General features: G+C 39.8%; 1 long non-coding RNA gene across 1 annotated transcript; it reads right to left on the bottom strand.

Annotated features, from left to right (window-relative positions):
• Positions 1–396: 396 nt before the first annotated feature.
• On the bottom strand, positions 397–9425 carry LOC116526187. The gene is made up of 3 exons (XR_004258008.1): positions 9337–9425; positions 7462–7467; positions 397–485 (listed from the first exon to the last, which is right to left on the bottom strand). It is a non-coding gene; the product is annotated as an uncharacterized LOC116526187 (long non-coding RNA).
• Positions 9426–9788: the final 363 nt, after the last annotated feature.

Genomic DNA, 9788 nt, shown 5'->3' with positions numbered 1-9788 from the left:
GATTCTCCTATCTCAGCCTCCCAGGTAGCTGGGACTATAAGCACCAGGCTAATTTTTATATTTTTAGTAGAGATGGGGTTTCACCATCTTGGCCAGGCTGGTCTTGAACTTCTGACCTCATGATCCACCCGCCTCAGCCTCTCAAAGTGCTGAGATTACAGGCTTGAGCCACCGCGTCTGGCCCAGAGTGAACTTTTAAAAAGGCAAATCTAGCCACTGCACTTGCCAGCTTAAAACGCCAACAATGGCTTCTTATCGCATGTAGTATGAAGCCTAAACCTCCTACCTGCAGGTGACAGTTCCCATGAGATTCGACTCCTCCCTCTCTCGTCAGCCACATCTCCTGTTCCTCCTGGCATTGTGTCTGCATTCCAGCCACATTGGCCTTGCAGGACCTTCAAAGCATTCAGTTAGTTCCTGTACAGCAATGTGTCTTCATTCTCTCTCTCTCAACCTGGGAGTAGTGGGAAGACATCACAGGTCACCTTTTTTTTAAGTTGACAGAATATATTTATTGTAACCACCCTTAATCTGTGTCAAGTCCTTTCTAAACACAATGACATTTAAACTTGACCACAACCCTGTGAAGGCAAGGCAGGGGAAAGCAAGGGAGGGACAAAATGGGAAGTCCCCTCAGGGTGCTGGGAATTCCCCCAAACTGCAGAATCTTGACTGAAGTTCTGTTCTGTAAGGAGAGTAGTAGAAAAAGGGCGTCCTTCAGCTTGAGAAAGACCTAAAAATTCTCCTGTACCACATAGTGGAAGTCATCGATGTTTTGACACTTGCTATGTTATGCTAGGATACCCCTCCCCACCCCAGCCGTAGCAGCTTAAGGATTGTCGTTTCATCCTTTCATATTCACTGAGCATGATCCCCAAATGCAAGTTATTTTAAGCTCCTGCTTATTTAAAGAGCTATATTCACAAATTGAAGGCAATACCAACCTATCTTTCCCTTTAGGGTCCAATCTGTGGCTGCACTAAGATCCACCGAGACCTCAATTCTACTTTTAATCATTAAAGAGGGCAAGGAGGTATTATCAAATTTTCTTGGATAATATGTAGAATAAATAAAATGATCAGGCAATGGGACAGAAATTGGAGCAGAGTAATGCGCATATAATTTTAACTTTTGGTAATACAGAAACAAAATGTAAACATTTGGATAACGTTGGTTCTTAGAGCTTTTGTATTTTCAACGCTTCGCTATAAAATTATTAAGCACATACAAAAGTAGAGACTACTGTAATAAACTCTCATGTATTTGTTACTTAGTTCAGTAATTATTAACTTGTGGTTGATATTGTTGCACAAGCACCCTCTCCAATGTTCCATTGTTTCTCTCCCAAACTCGGTTCTTTTCCAGAAAATTCCTGACAGCACATCATTTCATCCGAATGTATGTATTTCTGCAAGTTAGGGGCTTTTATTTATTTATCTATTTATTTTGAAACAGAGTCTTGCTCTGTCTCCCAAGCTGGAGTGCAGACACGATCTCAGCTCACTGCAACCTTTGCCTCCCAGGTTCAAGCCATTCTCCTGCGTCAGCCTCCTGAGTATCTTGGACTACAGGTGCCATCACACCCAGCTAAGTTTGTCTTTTTAGCAGAGAAAGAGTTTCACTATGTTGCTCAGGCTGGTCTTGAACTCCCGACCTCAGGTGATCCACCCACCTTGGCCTCCCAAAGTGCTGGGATTACAGGAGTAAGCCACCATGCCTGGCCAAGGGCTATTTTAAAACATAATCAAAACATAAATATCACACATAAAATTATTAATAATTTTTAATACAAAATATTCAGTCTATTCAAATTTCTAAGATTATCTGAAAGTGTTTCACAGCAGTTGGTTTATTTGAATCAGTGTCAATAGATACACATTGCATTTGGTTGATATAACTTCAGTTTCTTTCTTTTCTCTCTCCCTCCCTCCCCCCCCTCCCCCCCTCCCTCCTTCCTTCCTCCCTCCCTCCCTCCCTTCCTTCCTTCCTTCCTTCCTTCCTTCCTTTTTCTGACATGGTGTCACTCTGTCACCCAGGCTGGAGTGCAGTGGTGTGATCTTGTCTCACTGCAGCCTAGACCTCCTGGGATCAAGCAATCTTCCTGCCTCAGGCCCCCAAGTGGCTGGAACCACAAGCGCATGCCACCATGCCTGGCTAATTTTGTATTTTTTTTTTTTTTTTTGTAGAGAAGGGGTTTTGTCATGTTACCCAGATTGGTCTTGAGCCCCTGGGCTCAAGCAATCCACCCACCTCAGCCTCCCAAAGTGCTGGGATTACAGGAATGAGTCACCACCCCAGGCCCCTCTTGTTTCTTCTAACCTATAGATTTCCCCTCTCTTTTTCTTTTCTATGTGTTTGTTGAAGAGATTAAAGAAACCAGGTCATTTTTCCTATAAATTTTACTAATTGCATCTTCATGGTGTCATTTAACATATTCTGTTTGCTTAAAAGCTGGCAATGGGATCTGGAAGATTTATCAGATTAAATTTCAATTTTTTGGCAGGAATGACTCATAGTTATGTACTTTCATCAGGAGGCACATAATGTCTGATCATCTCCCTTTATGGGATGTTAAGATTGATTGCTGGGTCAAATCTTGTTAGTCTTTCCATCATTTTAAAGTTCCCCATCAGTTTCTCATCTAACAGCTTTAGCAGTCATTGATGATCATTGGCTACATCCATTATTTTACCAGGAACTCTGAAATGATGTCATTATATAAATCCTTCTTCATTTAGTAGCTGGAGTGCTGCTATGAAGAAAGACTTTTCTTCATGAGCTATATTATAATCCCTAAGCATAGTTTGTAAAGGAAAAGCAGAATAGATGCCTGTTTTCTGGTTTTTAGAATAGCTAGTTCCCTAATATCTGCTAAACGTGACCAAAGACCAGTGGTGGCTCTTTATTTTTTTAAGTATCATTCTGAACTCATGAATGATATGATATTAAATGCCTGAAAATTCTTTGCAGTTATTATCCTTTTTGAGAACATAACTGTCCCATCTTCAATGAGTGAGTGTGCCTCTTCAATTTGGCTTCTAAACCCTTTTGACATGACCCTAGTGATCTTTAAAAGATCTCTCTTGTTATCTGGTATGATAAGCTCTAGCTCCTCTTGTCTATTTCCTGAACCAGATCTGAAACAGTTATTTCTCCAGAGACTTTACATGCGAAACGATGTTTCAAGATCTCAGTTTGAGCACTAGGACTGCTCATTGCTCCTTTGCCCATTTCAGTGGACAGGCTATGAAATACATGAAACTTTAAAAGAAAAAAAAAATACCTATGAGCATAGTGACGTTGCCAACTGAAATAGAAGTCAGAGAAATTTTACTTTTTGATTTTATATTTCTGACTCTTATCACTTATCCTGAAATTCTTGGTTCTGGCAAAGTTAACATAATTACTTGTTTTACCTTACACAACTTTGTTTCAGAAAAATGATGCTCAATAGGGTTTTTTAAAAATAATATACAAAGGCAGTGCTCTGCCCATCCTGATTTTTGTGTGAAATCTCTCGTTTCTAACTGTCAGCAATAAAAACTTGCTATGGTCATACAGGGACCCTGTGGGGCATAGGCACTGTGCAAAGGTAGTATTTAATATAAATATTAAATACAGTTTAACATTTCTCTGGAGTTTCTTTTTGCCATTAGGATGTATCCCACTTGGGACAGTCAGTCAAGTTGATGTATTTTAAATCACCTGGAATACTTTACCCTTGTATGATTAAATGGTCTTTAACCCTCTGAAAAGAATTATTTTTGTTTACATTGTTCTGTTTTCAAATAACTACAAAGATTTTCTTAGCATTCTAAGAGTAACATTCTTAGAGGGGTGTAGAGATGAAAGGAAACACTTGTGTTAATGGTGAAAAAAAGTACACTGAAATGAAATAGTTGGTCAGATTACACAGTAGAGATGATGGAGCCTCCTAAGACCGTGAGACTCCTGCACTTGGACTCACTTCAGCCTTCTTGTCAACCTGGCATCAGTAATTGTGACTCACTTGCGGGCCACAGCTGTGGGAGAATATCAACACAAAAACTTTTTCTAATGAAACTCCCTGATGTACACGGAAAAATCGGTGGCCATTTACCACTAGATTCCCTTCTAAATAGTCTATAAATATTCCTGTCTTCTACCAACCCCCAGAGCAAATTCACCCCTTCGTTCAATCTTTAGTTCACCTACAACCTAATAAATGGTTAATGTTACCTTTATTTTATGATGGTGTTTTGTCATCAGATTTCATTACTTTGCCTTTAGTATAGAGCCATGTTTGCTCTATTCCCTCTGGGAATCATAAACAACGTGTTGCTGGCCTTCTGGTTAAAGGGTGAGCATGACACCCAGGTGAATTGCCTCCGCAACTGTGTTCTTTAGGAGATGGTACTGGGATTCGGTGTTTTATATAAAAATCACCAGAGTAGCATTTATCTAGCTTTCGCTAAAACATTTTCTCAGGGGACAAACAAGTAGCAAGTCATTTGAATATTAAACACTAGGAATAGGGTGTTTTTAAAGTAATGTACACAGGCAGTGCTCTGCCCATTCTGATTTTTGTGTGAAATCTCTCCTTTCCATCTCTCAGCAATAAAGACTTCCTATGGTCATATAGGGACCCTGCGGAGGATAGGCATTGTGCAAAGGTAGTCTCTTTGCATTGGACAGACTAATTTACTGTCGTTACTTATGAAGTTGGTAATGTGCTTTGGACCTGCAGGAAGCCAAGTCATCTTTGAGAGCTGCAGCATGACTCCATTAAGTGATCAAAGTCCTTAAAACTCAGGGACTGAGAAGGCGCATGTTAGCTCTACTCTGATGTATTGGGTTGTTTGGGGCAAGGCCCTCAGTCTCTCTATCCCCAGCTACTATGAAAACATGCTGCCTAGTATGGAACCTCCAGGGGCATGGTAAGAAGGTGTCCATGGTACATACTCCCAGGGGACACTTTTATGGGCATTCAAGAGAAATACTTATCTTCCTCACTATACGTAAAGTCTGTTCTCTTGGTTTATGCTAATTTTGTATTTGCAACCCACATTTCTTTTCCTCTCCTCTTTGATTCATGATCTATTTGAAGGTTCCGCTCAAGAATCTATTTCTGACACTCCATTCCTGAGTGCCACTGCCAGTTTGGATTGTCTTTTTCTCCCTTCCCTTATTTTACAACTAAGCAATATAGGCGTGGAGGGATGCATGTCACCCTGCAGTGGAGCTTTGTGTCCTGCTGTGCCCCAGGCCACGCCCCGTTGCCGTGGCTGCAATGAGCATTGCTTGCATGTGAGCATGTGCGTTCTTTGGAGGCCCTGCTGTGGCTTTCAGTTTTGTTTATCAGTTCATGTTTGTTGTGGTTTGAACATGACATTGATGGATCTGTTTAAAAACCTCAACCTTTCCCAACAGAATATCGTATTTATAACTTATAAATATGATATTTATAAGTTATAAATATATAACTTCAATCAGCAAGGTCAGAAAGTTATACGTTAGGTGTAATGACCATGAATGTACTATGAGCCCACGCACCTCAAAGGCCTCCTTGTGAGTTCTTGTGTTTGCTGTGGCCACATTAATTATTTAGTGGTGTGATATCTTACCTTCTGTTTCTATGCTAATTTGAGACTTTGGAAAGCAACAATCACATTAGTCCTTTGCTGACTGTTATTTTTGATGAATGATTGTGTGCTCTTTTTTTTTAAAAAAAATTAGCAGTCAAAACAAGATATTGGTTAAAGACAATGCCTACCGTCCCCTATGCAAGGACTAATTTCATAAATTTTGTGTTGTAAGAAGTGTTTTGTCCTGGCAAATAAATTTGTATGACTTATCACAAAGTTTAAAATATTATCTATGAATATTAAAATATAAAAATATATGCACATATATTATTTTGTTTTATATGAAAGAAAACTATATCTCAAGTTCATTACCAAATGCTGCTTCCTTTAAAGAACTATGAGGATTTTCGTTTTAAGTATCTTCATTTATTTAAATCCACAAAGTGTTTCCAATCCTTCTGCAAATGACCACTGCGTATATACTGATTTAACTTTTACTGTGGAACATTAGGTCCAGGGGAGTCACATAGGGTCACCAAATAAATACCACTCCAGCATCCTATTCACTTCCCTCTTGATTTTGGCAGTAGATTTTACTGGGTGAAGGAGGAGTTTCTCTCTCTCTATTTAAAAAACAAATTTTGTAGGTCTTCAGACCTAAATTTCCTCCGTTTCTTCATAACAATACCCAATACCATTGTTTTAATTCTTCTTTATAATAATATGATAGAACCTTCTTTGTCCCAAATCCAAACATCTAAATTAACCAAAATCCAATTTGTGGCCGTTTTCTTTTCTTTTTTTTCTTTTTTTTTTTTTTTTTTTTTTTTTGAGGAAGAAAGAGAGAAAGAAAAAGAATTAAAAAAAAAGAAAAAGAAAAAAAAAAAAGAATAAAGGGAAGGAAGAAAGAGGGAGAGAGAACAGGGATGTTGCTTTATTGCCCGGGCTAAAATGCAGTCTAAAAATGGGTATGCCCGTAATTATGTTTAATAATAGAGACAGGAAGAAAATAATTAACAAGCAGCCAACCAATATTTCATTTAAACCTGTAAATACTTGTATTGTAGTACTGATAAGAGTGTATGTTTTGTGTAGTTAAAGTGGGGAGTTCTATGAATGTTAATTAAGTCTACTTGTTCCGGATCTGAGTTCAAGTCCTGAATATCGATGTTAACTTTCTGTCTCATTGATCTGTAAGTCTCCCACTATTATTGTGTGGGAGTCCAAGTCTCTTTATAAGTCTTATATATCTGGGTATTTCTGTATTGGGTGCATATATATTTGGGATCTTTAGCTCTTCTTGTTACATTGATCCTTTTATGTAATATCCTTCTTTGCTTCTTTTGATCTTTGTTGCTTTGAAGTCTATTTTATCAGCAAAAATTGCAACTCCTACTTTCTATTTATTTATTTTTGCTCTCCATTTGGTTGGTAAATTTTTCTCCATCCCTTTGTTTTGAGTCTTTGCGTATCCTTGCATGTAAGATGGATCTGGATGTAGCATACCAATGGGTCTTGGCTTTTTTTTGCCTATGTCTTTGGATTGGGGGATTTAGTAGATTTAAATTTAGAATTAATATCAATATATATGAGTTTGATGCTGTCATTTAATGTTGGCTGGCTGTTTTGCCAGTTAATTGATGCAATTTCTTGATTATGTTGATGTTCTTTATTTTTTGGCATTTTTTAGAAAGGCTGATACTGGTTGTTCCTTTCTATTTGTAGTGGTTCTTTCAGAAGCTCTTGTAAAGCAGGCCTGGTGGTGATGAAATCTCTGAGTGCTTGCTTGTTCACAAAAGATTTTATTTTTCCTTTGCTTATGAAGCTTAGTTTGGCTGGATGTAAAATTCTGGGTTGAAAGTTCTTTTCTTTAAGGATGTTGAATATTGGCCCCCACTCTCTTCTGTCTTGTAGGGTTTCTGCTGAGAGATCTGCTGTGAGTCTGATGGGCTTCCCTTTATGGGTAACCTGACCTTTCTCTCTGGATGCCCTCAGTATTTTCTCTTTCATTTCAACCCTGGTGAATCTGGCGATTATGTGCCTTGAGGTTGGTCTTTTTGAGGAATATCTTTGTGGTGTTCTCTGTATTTCCTGGAGTTGAATATTGTCGTGCCTTGCTAGGTTGGGAAAGTTTTCCTGAATAATATCCTGAAGTGTATTTTCCAGTTTGGATTTATTCTCTTCGTCACATTCAGGTACACTTATCAAACGTAGATTAGGTCTTTTCACATAGTCCCATATTTCTTGGAGACTTTGCTCGTTCTTTTTTATCCTTTTTTCTCTAATCTTGTCTTTTTGTTTTATTTCATGAAGTTGGTCTTCAACCTCTAATATCTTTTCTTCTGCTTGATCAATTCGGCTGTTAAAACTTGTGCATAGTTCGCGAAGTTCTCGTGTTGTATTTTTCAGCTCCATTAATTCACTTATATTCCTCTCTAAATTATGTGTTATTTTTAACATTTCTTCAAACCTTTTTTCAAAGTTCTTAGTTTCTTTGCATTGGATTAGAACAAGTTGTTTTAATTCCCAGAAGTTTCTTATCATCCACTTTTTAAAGTCTGCTTCTGCTAATGGAACACAGTCTTTCTCCATCAGGCCTTGTTCTGTTGCTGATGAGGAACTGTGATCCCCTGTGGAGGGAGAGGCGTTCTGAGTTTGGGTATTCTCAGCCTTTTTAGGCTGTTTTCTTCCTTTCTTTATAGATTTATCCATCTGTGGTCTTTATAATTACCGTCTTTATAGTTGGGTTTCTGAGTGGACCTCCAACTTGTTGATTCCCGGCGCTAGAATCTAAGCAACCCACTGTGCTGGTCAAAACAGCGGCTTTAAGATTGATGGTGCTTTTCTGACTCTGCACCAAGAACCATCGCTCCAAGGCAGTGGCAAAACTGCCTCACCAGCCTCAAGAGTCACGCTGGCGACACACATGGGGCTCCTCCGCTGGGAATCTCCTGGTGCATGAGCAACAAAAATTGGTCTGAAAGTGTGGCGTCCTCTCGTTCTCTGCGCTTTCAGTGGGAACTGCAATCCCGAGCTGCTAGTGATCAGCCATCTTGGATCTCTCTGACTGTGGCCGTTTTCTTGACTCCAGGTCGCTGGACAAATGCCTTTAATAATTAACCATAGTGGCTTGTAATATTTTGCCTTTATGTTGAGGACCTTTTTCACTTCAAACAACCTCAACAATCCTACTTTTAGGGTATGTGCAGTAATCGACATTCTGTACTTCCTGACTTGGCTGCAGAGAACAGAACATCCAGTGCACACGCCAGCCTAACGTCAGGGCGCCTTAGTGTGACAGGCTTTGTCGTTTTTTACTCAGATTTAGTCCTCACCCTGCCCCTGAAAACAACAATTTTGCAGACTTTTGTGCCAACTGGATTCAGCAACAGAGAGGTACTGGCAGGAGCTAGGAGCATGAGAGAGAGAGACAAGCCAGGGCACCTCTCCCTCCCTCCCCTGACACTCACCTGCTTTGGTGGCTTCTCCAGCAATGACAATCTTCTCCGCACTCCCAGATACTACCAGCTAGGCCCTCCCTCCATGACTCTAGCTTCCGCCCTGGCCGCCTCATAAATCCACCTTCCCCAGGTGGTCCTGGGCTTGGATTCTGAACATACTCTTCATATTAGATTCTCAGGGCTGTTCTAACAATGTACTACCAACTAGATATTTTAAAACAACAGAGACAACTCCAGAGGCTGGAAATTCAAAATTATGGTGTCAGTAGGGCCGTGTTCCCTCTGAGACTCTGCATAGAATCTCTCCTCACCTTTTGCAGGCTTCTGATGGTGGCCACAATCCCTGGCATTCCCTGGGTTGCAGCTATGTTGTTCTAGTCTCTGTCATCAGAAGGCTGTCTTGCCCCTAAGTCTGTCTCTATGTCTCTTCTCTTTTTATAAGAACACTAGTCCTATTACATTAGGGGCCCGCTACTCCAGTCTAACCTAATTTTCACTTAACTAATTACATTTGTGATGACCTAATTTCAACATGTCTTTTTGAGGGGATATGATTTGACCCATAACACTGCTCTTCCTGTGTGGTCACAGCCTGCCGCTACTGCTAATCTGATGTATCAGGTTGTGTGGGGAAAGGCACTCAGCTGAATCTCCTCTGAGAGGCAGAGAGCTGATGGCTTCTTTCACTGCCCCTTCTTGGCCGTTTCAGCTCTTCCAGCACCTTCCTAACTAGTTCCCTGAATTAAATTCTTACCATTGAACT

This window comes from Sapajus apella, unplaced genomic scaffold (assembly GCF_009761245.1).
Source record: "Sapajus apella isolate SASKATOON/1434 unplaced genomic scaffold, GSC_monkey_1.0 scaffold49, whole genome shotgun sequence".
NCBI classification, from domain to species: Eukaryota; Metazoa; Chordata; class Mammalia; order Primates; family Cebidae; genus Sapajus; species Sapajus apella.
This window is presented reverse-complemented; position numbering and strand designations above follow the sequence as displayed.